The following is a 12,183-nucleotide window of genomic DNA, read 5'->3' on the forward strand; positions in this document are numbered from 1 at the left end:
TAGCAACAATAACATGTGTGTGTGTGTATACAGATAAGAATGAAAATCTGCCATTTGCAGCAATATGGATGGACCTAGGGAATATTTTATGCAGTGAAATGTCAGAAAATGACAAATACTGTATGATATCACTTACATGTTAAATCTACAGAATAATGCAAAGGAATGTAGATAGCAAATCAGAAACAGACTCATGAAAACAAACTAGTGATTACCAGAGAGGAGAGGGGAAGGGAAGGGTAAATTAAAGGTGTGGGATTAAGAGAGACAAACTACTATGTAAAAAATAGATAAGCAACAGGGTTATACTGTATTCCACAGGGAATTACAGAAATTATTTTCTAATAACTTTTAATGGTATATAATCTGTAAAAATACTGAATCACTATGCTGTGTACCTGAAACTAAAATAATATTGTAAATCAGTTACACTTAAAATTTTTAAGAAGGCAAAAAAAGCAAAAATCAAAACCTTCAGTTCTAATCACAAGAGAAAACAAAATCCAAAGCGCAATGAAGCAAGGTGGAAAGCATGACTCCCAAGTCACCTCACCCCTCTCCCCCACCGCAGCCCTCCCCACCCCCCACCCCCCTGTCCGCCCCAATCATCCCACCACCCCGAAGGTCAAGATCCTAGATCCTAGATGTAGGACAAGATCCTAGAGGGCGATGGATAGTTTCAGACAGCCAAAGGCTTCATGCTTCTGCTTCCAGGGACTTCTGAAGGTAACACACACCTCCTCGCACCCCGCCCCACGTTTGCTGGAGAGAGCATCTTCTCCCCGACTTGTGGGGAGCTGGAGACTCGGAAGAAAGATACGGGGGCGGATGCAGGGAAGAGAATGGAAAAAATCTTAGGGGGATCCACGGCGGGAAAGGAGCGGGGCGGAGCAGGGGGCGGGGCGGGGCAGCGCCCGCGGAGTGGCCACGCCCCCTTCCCCCTCGCCTGCCGCTCGGGGCCCTCCCTCTCCGCCCCTCCGCCCCCTCCGCCCCTCTCCTCCGTCTCCCCCTCCTCCTCCTCCCGCTCCTCCCTCCGAGGTGGATTGCGGCTGTCGGAGTCCGAACCCCTGCCGCGCTGCGGGTGAGTGACCGCCCCCAGGGGACCGACGGGGAGGCACGGGGAGCCCCCTCTCCCTGGCGGTCTAGCCCAGGTTTACCCGGAAAGTTTGAGGACGGGGAGGCGGGAGTGGGGGCGCGGTGGGCGCCGCGGGACGCGGGCATCTCCCGCGCTGGTCCGGCGCCCCGCTTGGTGCCTCTTCTCCCCGCCGCGGTCCCCATAGCGCAGGGCCCGCACTGACTGGGCCCCACCCGGCTTCTGCGCACCTCAGCTCTGAGGCGGCTGCCGAGACCTAGGTCCGGCTCTCAAGAGAAAGAAAACTCAAGAAGCAAAGAATCTCGACTCCGCTCTGGGGGATGGGGGGGAGGGGGGAGGAACGGTGTTCATCCAAACAAACCCGTGCGGTCCCGGCCTCTCAGCGCACGGTCACCAGCGTCCGTCCTCCCTCCCAGCAGGGGCTCAGCGTCCCCCGAACCCCAGGACTCTTCGCTTTCCTTTTTCCTGCCTCCTGTTACTGGTGCAGCTCCTTTCTCCCCCGCCGCCCCCCGCCCCCCCAGCCTTTCCCTGGGAGGCTCCTGGCCCACAGGCTGGTAGCGCCAGCCTAGTGCCCCCTCCGGCCCCAGAAGGCGATTCAGGCCAGGGTGTCACAGCCACAGGGGTCTTCAGTCTTGCTCAAAGAGTTCTGCAGGAATGACTTTAACTGGAGTTTGATGTTGGGTCCCCTGGCCCTGCACATTGTGCGTTGCATGTCCAAAGGGAATTTAAAATATATTCCTTGTTGGAATTTTACTGTTTCTGTTGGGCACCTTTGTTTTTTTTAAACCTCTCTGGTCTTTTCTTCCAATGATAACTTCATTTAATTAACCTTTCTAATTCTGAAAGAAACGGGAAATAATAATAATAAAACAAGAAAATACAGAAAAAGTGCGCTTGCTAAAAATATTGTGCAGAACCTGGTCTTTGGAAAGTAAAGACTTTATTCTGTACTTAACTGTTTTAGTGGGAGATGAGACTTCACTGGCACTTATTTTTGGACAACCCCAAACAGACACTTACAGCCTCCCCCAGGCTAGAAGTTTTAATTTGCCTGACATAAACCACACTGTTTGTTGGCATTCCCCAGCCTGGCTACTCACCCTGCGTTTTTCTTCCCTCCTCTCTGTCCCTCCCCCAACTTCTCATAAGCAGGAGTTGTGGAAACAAGGCAGTAGAAGAGGTGAAAATGAGCAGGACCTCAAAGAGAAAGAACAGCCTTGCTTCTTTTAATCCTCAGGCTGTTGGCTTCAGCTTGACTCTGATGGGGTAGAGGAATGTTTAGTTCATTTGTGTGGTTTTTATGGCTGTTCTCATTAGGGTTGAATCAGTGTTTCCATGAGAGGCTCAGTTCTCTGGGTGCTTAGAAGGGAACTTGTTAATTCTAAGATGGGTCTGGTCAAGCCTGGAATCTGGAGGTTTTCAGATTTTAAGGGATTGATCTGGGTTGATATTACTAACTTCTGCCCACTTGGAACTGGAGCCCCAGGGCTGAGAGGGAAGCAGCCTGGGGTTTGCTTCCACAAGACCAAGGAAGAAAAAGCTTTCCTAAGGAGTGAGCTGTACGAACAGGACTGTAGGGAGTGTTGAACTTGTATTGTTTTTAGAGAGAAGGCACTTCTCAAGAACCTCAGCCGTTCCTGTTTCTATGTAGATAATAAATGTGATCGTAACAAATGTATTAGATCAGATTCAGAACAACCCATCAAAACAGGCTAGGTTTTGAGCTATTCAGAAATACTTAAAAAATGAATTTCATTAGAAAGAAACTTGTTTTAAAAAGGGTGTAATTCATTTTTATGTGCTGATTGAGTGTGGTAGTTCCCCATTAGTATGAATTAGTAAGGTTTTACTGTGGTTTCAAAATGTCATTAGTAAGGAAGCATTGTGACTTCCATTCAAAAATAAAACCCTTCAACGTTTTAAACTTGTTTGACCCTGGTACTTAAAAACAATGCACTTAGATAATAATCTTCAGTCTCTTCCTCTTCCTGGAAATTTTTAATAGTGTGTTTAATGCCCCAGAAGTCAACCTGATACTGTTTGGAGAGAGATCACCTTTCTGCCTTCTTCAACTTTTGTACCAACTCATGAAATCTTGTTGAACTGAGTGAGTTGCCATTGTCTACGGGTGTTTTTTGTGCAGCCCCAGATAGGTTGCTCTGAATGATGGGGATATAATGAAGGCTGGCAACGTGTCCCTGACTAAAGGAGCAGGTGGTCTGGATGGCAAGATGAAGGCTACATCCCCAGTTAGCCAACAGAAAGCGGCCACTTGTCATTTGACTGGCCAGATGAGTTGGACATAGATGGAGTGTGGAAACTGCAGAGGAAGAAGGGAAGGGGTTATTTTTACTTCTTATTTACTTTAAGAAAAATAACCTAAAGGAATATGATGTGAACTTTTAAAATCATGTGTACAAGGATACCAAATTATATTAACATGCTCAGGGTATTTTGTTAAATTTTCAAAGAAATTTTATTTCAAATTATGAAATAAAAAGCTTTGTATCTCACTCTGAAAATACACCCCCAAAATACTGGAATGGTATGCATGGAAATGGATGGTGGGATTACAGGTACTTTTGATTTTCTTGGCATTTGCCTGTGTTTCTCAACTGTTTTGCAATAGTAATAGCTAACATTTATTGAGTATGAAGCGCATACATATGGTATTTCATATTAATGCTTTAGAGGTAAGTACTGTTATTCTCATGATACAAGATTCAGAAACTAGAATCTGAGGGGAAACTTGCCAAGGTTGCATAGCCACTATGTGCTAGAATCAAATCTTGAAATCAGGTCAATGACCAGTCTTTTAATCTCTGTCACTGTTGTCTGCCTTCTCCCTGCACATGTATTATTATTGTTATCTTAATTATAAGAAAAAAATAGAAAAGGAAGGCAAACTAATTTGTGGTTTAGTAAGAACTGATATTTTGATTAATTGGAAAATGCCCCTGTCTCCCATCTCATCCACTTCTCACTATTGCTTGTCTTTGGAAGTCCTTGGGAGTTGCTCCTAACTTAGCCTGGGGTCGCTCATCTTCTCTTGGGAGCCAGCTGTATCTATGAGAAATAATCCAGAATTCCTCTGAGGCTTCCTGGACAGCCTGGGAATCCAGGATCCCCATGGAATTCTAGAACAGTCCTGATAGAAGGCAGGATTTTTAAAAGATCAGCAAATTATGTCTATCCTGCCTGGTAGAAGGCAGGATTTTTAAAAACTGACAAATTAATGATTGGCATTCATTTTTTTTTGGCATTGTCAGGGGAGCTAGATGGGTAGGAAGGCCCAGAGAAAGATGCCAGATTTCCATTTATCTTATCTATGTGTTATATGGAATGTTGGGATTGCTTCTTGATGTTTATTACTGTGAAAACACAATAATGAACTATTTTTTGGAAGCCTTGGAATGCTACCATGCACTGGCAGATGAACTGGTTTAGTGGAGATGGAAATATTCTGGGGAAAGCTCTGGGAAAGAAGCCTACATCCTGAATCATCATGGTCCCCCACAGGCAGCCAGGCTCCCAGAGGTCCCCTTACTATCCTCTCCCTGGAATGTACCTGAAGATGGGCTTTTCTAAAACACCTAGTCATTCAAATAGCACACCTTATGTAGGAGGCTTTCTCTCTTTTATTCTTCCAGGAAGAGATTTCTGATGGGCTGATGCTTCTATATCACTTTCTTGTTGAAAAAATATTGTAAGAGTCAAGGACCTCTTTCCCAAATTATCATACTTGGACCAAGATGGACAAGTCCTAGATCTTGTATCCATTTGAGCATTGGAGAAATGTCTTTGTGATCTCAGCGCTAGGAATAGGTCTTGTGAACAACTTGTCTGTTTTGTCGTGTGGATGCTGTGAATACTTTCTTTAATGTTTCCCATTTCTGATTTGGCCAAAAAGAAGCACAGAGCCCACTAGGCCTTCGTTGTAGCCTAGGCATCAGACTTCATGGCCTGTACTTTGAATAACTAATAACATTATTGTATACCTTCTGTTACCTGTGGATACTTAGTTCTGCTTTTCTCATCTACTTTAAATTGTTTTGTTTCATTTCTCCAATGCATTTTGGAGGCTGCTACTTCTGATAACCCACTCCTTCCTTCTGAGTTCATGTCAATGGAGATCAAGACGTTCTTTCATGGAAAGTCTTTAATAAACTTTAAAATATTTGTATTCCTGAAAGTATCTTTATTTTGCTTTTACAAATGAGAGCTTGAGAGTGGAATTCTGGACTTAGAATTATTTACTTTCAGAATTCGGAATATATGACTTCATTGTCTTCTTTTGTCTATTGCTACTCCTAAGAATACCAAGTAACCTTGGGCACGTTTCCTAATTTCTCTCAGTCTCCCTTGTCTATAAAATAGATAATAGTATCCACTTTAAGGATAATGTATGCAGAATGTTAGAATTGTGCCTGCCATATAAGGAAGCACACAATAATTGTTAGCTATTACAGTTACTTTTATATTTTTTCAGTATTTCTTGGCTTTCATGGACTTTACTAGTTCATATAAATATTAGTTTTTCTCATTGGACACAGGTAAAAATCATGTTGGGATTTTTATTGATTTCATTTAATTTTTATTCAAGAGAACTGATACCTTTACAATATTCATCTTCTCCTTTTATTCAGGTGACTTCCTTGTAAATGTGTAAATGTTTTTACACAGATTTTGTTTTATCTATTTCCTATTTCTGATAGGTTTTTGTGTGTATTATAAATGATATCTTTTTTGAATTATACTTTAAAATTGGTTATTTGCTGGCCCATAGAAACATTCCAGATTTTTGAATTTTGATCTTGTATTGATCATCCCAGTTGAAGTCTCTAATTGTTTCTTATGCAGGTATTCTTGAATTTTCTAGGTAGGCAATAATCTACCTAGATTATGGAACATCTTAATTTCCACTGACATGAACTCAGAAGGAAGGAGTGGGTTACCAGAAGTAGCAGCCTCCAAAATGCATTGGATAAATGAAACAAAACAATATAAAGTAGATGAAAAAAGTGGAACTAAGTATCCATAGGTAACAGAATAGTAATGTTTTTTTCTTTTGACTCCTTATGACCATATCTTTTTATTGTCTTGCTGGATTGGGTAGACCCTCCAGGACAGTATTTAATAGTAACAGTGATGGTGAGCACCCTTGTCTTCTTACTGTCTTTAACAAGTGCTCTGAATGTTTCTCCATTAATCATGAAGTTTGCTTAAGGTTTCAGTAGATATTTTTTATTGAAGTAAGGACTTTTTCGCTATTAATACTTTTTAACAACTTACATACTTTATCATGACTGAGTGTTGATTTTATGTAATGCCTTAATGTTTTGTGTAAATTATATGAGGTAGTATAATTTTCTTTCTTCATGTTATAATGTGATAGTATGAATATATTTAATTACTTTGAGATTTTTTGTTTAGTCGCTCAGTTATATCCAACTCTTCCTGACCCCATGAACTGCAGCACACCAGGTTTCTCTGTCCTTTTCTAGCTCCTGCAATTTGCTCAAACTTCTGTCCATTGAGTCAATGATGCCATGACTTTGAGACATACACACACACACACACACACACACACACACACACACACAGCTATATTCTTTTATTCTATGGACTATCATTTGCTAGTATCTTATTTAGATTTTTGCAGCTGTTTATTAAGTGAAACAATTGTCTATAATTTTTTTAAAAAAACATTGTTCTTACATTGTTTGGTATCAAGTTTATATTAGTTCCATGAAATAAGTTGGGAAACTTTTTCATATATATTTTTCTTAAGCAGTTTGTGAGAGATAAAGACTGCCTGTTTCTTAAAAATTTGATAAAATGCATTGTAAAATAAGTGCTTAGCCAGGGTATGTGTGTCAAGTTTTTGACAATTCAGTTTCATAAATGATTTTGATAAGTTTGATCTATTTCTTTTTGATTCAGTTTTGATAACTTGTTTAGATGATCCATTTCATGTGTTCTCAAATTTACTAGCATAAGTTTATTTGTAATTTTCTTTTATTGTTTTTTAAATATTGACTGTTTTAAGATATATTCCCTTCTTAGTTCTTAATACTGTTTATTTGTGCCATCTCAAAAGTTAATATAGAAGTTTAATTAATCTTTTGGTATAACCAGCTGCTTCCTTATCTATACTTCTCATTTTTCATGTCTTTTTATGTCCTCTTATTTGCATTATTTCTTTCCATTTCTAGCTACTTCAGTTGACTCCTAGCTCTTTTATTTTTTGTTTTTCAGTACATCCATTTTATGGAATTCCCTGGTAGGCCAGTGGCGCTTTCAAGTGGTTAGGACTTGAACTGGGACTGCCAAGTTCAGTCCCTGGGCAGAGAACTGAGATCCTGCAAGCCACTAGCATTACAAAAAAAAAAAAAAAGTATTTTAAAGCTATAAAGTTAGCTCTACATATCGCTTTAGCCACATCATACAGGTTTTGGTGTGTGTACATTCAATACCACTTGGCTATAAATTTTTTGTACATTTTTAACTTTCTTTTGAACATATGGATTTAATTTTCCATTTTCAACTTTAAAAAACCTTTTTTCTAAACTTTGTTTAAATTCTTGTTGACTTCTAATCTAGTTGCATCATGAAAAGACAGCATGGTTGTGTAGTAGCCATCCTTTGTGTCCAGTTATGTGAACAGGTTTTCCAAATACATCATGTATCGTTTAAAAGAAAAATATATTCCCTGCTTGGTGGATGCAGCATTCTGCATCAAGTGTATTTATTAAGTGTATTTTTCAGATTTCTCATGTTCTTCCTGATTTTCTTTTGCTTGTTTTCTGAGTTCTCTTCAGTCTCAGAGAAAGGAATGTTAAAATCTCCCACTCTGTGGATTTGTCAGTTTCTCCTTGTAATCCATTAATGTTTATGCAAATTCATGATTGTTTTTTCTCCAGGGTGAATTTATTATGTTATGTACAGTTCTTTGTTACGTCTGTTGATGCTTTTGGCAGAAATTCTATTTTGTCTGATATTAATGTTTCTATACCTACTTCCTCTTGATTATTATTTTCTATGTCTTATATATCCTTTTATATTAACTTCTGTCTATAATTTTGCCTTAAACTGTTAATCTTAGAAATAGTTTTTATGTGTAGCTTCATTTTTTTTTTTTGTGATAGCCTGGAAGTCTTTTAATAATCAAATGTAAACTTTTACATTCTTTGTAATCAGTATACATTTGGCCTCTTTCTGCCATCTTAAGTTTTTGTTTTTTCCCATTTAGCATCTTTTGCTTGCTTCTTTTATACTTCTTTTCATAGTTTTCTTTGGATTGGTCAAGTTTTGTGTATTTCTACTTTTCTTCTGTCAACTGTTTTGAAAGACAAAATTCTACTTGTATCCTTTTAGCGGTTATTCTTAAATTTTTAACATTGTGTCCATTTAACAAAGTCTAAAGTTGATTTCTCTGTTTCCTCTCATCAGTACAGTGGCCTTAGATGCCTTTAAATCTGACCGGCCTCTCTTCCCATCTTCCTGTTATTGTGGTCTACTGGTTTAATCCCACATCATTTATGGTCCTCTCCCCATTCCTGAAATTAGTCATCATTGTTATTTCTACTTTTTTTTCTTTTTTATAGTCAAAATTTATTTCTTTTTTTCGCTGGTGTGATTTGTTGTTTTAAATTGGAGGATAATGATTTACGATGTTGTATTGGCTTCTACCATACAACAACGTGAATTAACCATAATTATACACATATACTGGAGAAGGCAATGGCAACCCACTCCAGTACTCTTGCCTGGGAAATCCCATGGACGGCAGAGCCTGGTAGGCTGCAGTCCATGGGGTCGCGAAGAGTTGGACATGACTGAGCGACTTCACTTTCACTTTTCACTTTCATGCACTGGAGAACCCACTCCAGTGTTCTTGCCTGGAGAATCCCAGGGATGGCGGAGCCTGGTAGGCTGCCGCCTGTGGGGTTGCACAGAGTCGGACACGACTGACATGTCTTAGCAGCAGCAGCAGGATACACATATACCCTCCCTTTTGAATCCACCCCCCTCAACTTTACCAATTTCTTATCTCAGCATTGCCTCTTGCATACCATTCCTTACTCCCTTGTTCATTTTCTTCATACGGATCATTTTTTCACTGAAGGTCTAGAGTTGTAATAATCCAGTCTTGTGGGTAGCTTTGGTATTGTTTTGAAAATGTCTTTATTCATGTCCCTCTTGAAATATAATTTTTCAAGGTATAGAATTCTAAGTAGATGTTTTCCCCTCAACATTTTGTAACATTACTCCACTGTGTTTTTGTCTCAGTTGTTCCTTATGAAAAACCTCTTTTTGGCCTGCCATTCTTTTGCAGGTAATCTGTTTTCTGTCTCGGAGCCTTTCACTCTTATCTTTATTGTCCTTCATGTTGTGCCCTTTCGTTATACTGTGTCCAGATATAATCTGTTTCTATATATCCTACCTGGAATTCTGAATGCTTGTTAATCTGAAGTCACACCTCTGTTTTTATAGCTAAGGTTTCTCAGTTATTTCCCCTACAAATTTATTTTAAAATAATTATTGAGCACTTATCATGTATCAGGAATGCTTCCAAGTTCTAGAGATATAGAAATGAACATAAGAGACAAAAACCCCTACTCTGATTTTGAGTCCCTTATACCCTCCGGTCTTCCCTGAAACCCCCATTAGGCGAGTGTTGAACCTTCTGATTTTACCTTCTATGTTTTCTTCATCTGAAGTTTCCCTTTGTTAACTATAGTGACCCTTGAACAATTTGCATTAAAAGTACTGACCCTCTGTGCAATTGAAAATCTGTGTATAACTTATAGTTGGCCCTTCATAGATGCAGTTCTTTTATATCTGCAGTTCCTCTCAATCCATGATTTCCCATCCCCTGGATTCAACCAACTGAGGACAATGTAGTATTTACTATTGAAAAAAAAATTCTGCATGTAAGTGGACCTACACAGTTCAAACCCATATTGCCCAGGAATTAACTATCTCTTTATCTTAACTATATTCTGAGTGATTTTTTTTCAGTTCCATTTTCTAGTTTATTAATTTTTTTAACTGCGTTTGGTCTATTGTTCAATCCACCCATTGTTTCTTCTTTGAAATTTAATGTCTATATGTTTTTATTTCTAGAATTTCTATTTGGTACTTAATATCTACCAGTTTTTAAAAACAATAGCTCTTTGCCTTTTAATTTTTAAATTTATAGCCTTTTTTCTGTTTTTCAATATTTTAAGCAGATTTTTAGATTATTTGTTATTTCTGCTTTTGAATTTTTTTAAATGATGATTTATTTTCTCTTGTGTGTTACATCTTCATCAAGAGTTGTTTTTCATAGAAATCCTACCTACCTCAGGATTGCTAGCATATCCTTATAAAGCAGTTTGACATTTGCTTCTGCTGATCTAATCTGGGTTTTGCCCCTTGCCAAATTTACCTTTTTGTTAATGTCTTGGCATATAGGCCCTGTACAGCCTGAAAGTATGCATTTAAACTTGTCCCTGCATGGTGGTGCAAGCCTGGATTTCAGATTTTTTTAAGGTCACTCATTTTCTACTCTGCTTAAGCACATGACAAGCTTTCTTGTGGTTTCCTCAAGTTGGCAAGTAATGTTCTTCTAGAACTGTTTCACTTGTGAAGCAGGCGTTTTTGACCTTCAGCTTTATATAAGTGCGTCAGCGACAGCTCCTGGCATCAGGTGGCCGTTACAAGACTCGCCTCACTGCGTGCATGTCATTAAAGCCTCAGCCCCTAGCCGTTCAGGCTTCTGACTGGTCTGGATTGTTCCATAAGCCCCTTGGCTTCAGCTCCTGTTTGATCCACTTTGACTTCCCTCTATTTCTGTTATCTGGAGATTTCTGTTGTATCTTTTTTTAAGCTTTTTATTTTATATTGGAGTGTAGCAAATTAACAATGTTGTGATAGTTTTGGGTGCATAGCAGAGCTACTCGTCCATACATATACATTTTCCCCCACCTCCCCTCCCATCCAGGCTGCCCGTAACATTGAGCAGAATTCCCTGAATTACCCCTTCCAATCCAAACACTTCAAAACACTGAACAAAACTATAACAACAAATATTACTACATTAAAAAATAGATTAAATACTGCTATATTTAAAATGGATAACCAACAAGGATGGGAGGGGAGGTGGGGGAAAATGGGTAGATATGTATGTATGGCTGGGTAGATCTGCCGTGCACCTGAAACTGTCACAATATTGTTAATTTGCAGAGAGCCAACCTCTGTCTGTGTGATCACATGGTAGAAAGGGTGAGCTTGCTCTGTAGGACTACTTTCATAAGAGTGGTCATCATGAGGAATCCACTTTGGTGACCTAAACACCTCCCAAAGGCCCCACCTCCTAATACCATCATCTTGGAGGTTAGGGTTTTGACAGGAACCCTAATGAGAGACCCAAACATTCAGACCATAGATGTTAAGTAACTTATCTAAGGTAATTTGCTTTGGGCAAGTACTTAACTTCTCTGAGGCTAAGTTTCCTTTTCCATAAAACGGTGATAATAAACCCTACCTCAGAAGGTTGTTTTGAAGATTAAGTGAGATGAACAAGAAATAATATGGGCCATGTGCTTGGGCTGTGTTAATGCTCACACATGTTAGTCTCCTCCCATCATCTCCCTTCTAACTGGTTCTACCGAACCAGGATTGTGCTTCAGTAGTTCTGATCAGAGAGACCTCTGGGGAGAGGCCATGGGTACATCTCTTAATATATTGTGTTTTCTTGGTAATCCGTTCAGATTTCTCTTGGATGAATTTCCACCGTTTTTATTCTGCATCTGTACCACCTCTTAATAGCCCAACCTATGGACCAACTTAAAAATATATATACATTTATGTAGTAGGGTAGCAGGGAATGGGGTTGTGTTTTTTAAAAAATTAGTTTTATTCATTCATTCATTTGCCTGCACTGGGTCTTAGTTGCGGCATGTAGGATCTTCCATCTTCATTGTGGCATGCAGGATCTTTACTTGTGCTGCACGTGGGATCTAGTTCCCTAACCAGGCATCAAACCCTACCTTGAGAACACAGAGTCTATGCCGCTGACCACCAGGGAAGTCCTAGATCAGCCT

The 12,183-nt window shown here is 39.5% G+C and overlaps 1 protein-coding gene across 1 annotated transcript in view; it reads left to right on the plus strand.

The window, feature by feature from the left end:
- Positions 1-981: 981 nt before the first annotated feature.
- Positions 982-12,183, plus strand: part of STON1 (stonin 1) — a 54,402-nt gene continuing 43,200 nt past the window's right edge. Inside the window, exon 1 of the mRNA XM_020894136.2 lies at positions 982-1,081. The gene's annotated coding sequence lies outside the window, so the exon portion shown is untranslated. The remainder of the gene's footprint in view (positions 1,082-12,183) is intronic.

Source organism: Odocoileus virginianus, chromosome 2, assembly GCF_023699985.2.
Source record: "Odocoileus virginianus isolate 20LAN1187 ecotype Illinois chromosome 2, Ovbor_1.2, whole genome shotgun sequence".
NCBI classification, from domain to species: domain Eukaryota; kingdom Metazoa; phylum Chordata; class Mammalia; order Artiodactyla; family Cervidae; genus Odocoileus; species Odocoileus virginianus.